This window comes from Elephantulus edwardii, unplaced genomic scaffold, assembly GCF_000299155.1.
Source record: "Elephantulus edwardii isolate Elephantulus edwardi_28Jun2011 unplaced genomic scaffold, EleEdw1.0 scaffold00217, whole genome shotgun sequence".
Taxonomy (NCBI): Eukaryota; Metazoa; Chordata; class Mammalia; order Macroscelidea; family Macroscelididae; genus Elephantulus; species Elephantulus edwardii.
The window spans coordinates 558,077-558,353 of NW_006399967.1; positions in this window are offsets into that span (position 1 = coordinate 558,077).

Here is a 277-nt window from a genome sequence, read left to right on the forward strand (position 1 = left end):
CTGCAGAGGTGGGAGCCCTGGAGGGCTGTGGGCAGAGGTGGGCCTGACTCGTGCTTTCGGGTGCCCTCTGCCGCCCCAGTGAGAACAGCATGGGGAGCCTGCTGACCAGTGCAGAGGTGCCTGCGTGATTCCCTCCGGCCTGTGATAGGGATGGACCGGGCGGAGGGAGAGGAGAGGCTGCAGTTGTGTTTTCGTTTTCTTGCTCTTAAAAATCCACTCATGAGGAGATCCAAGATGGCAGCGGAGGCAGAGACAGTGTGGTGAGCTGCGGGAGCAG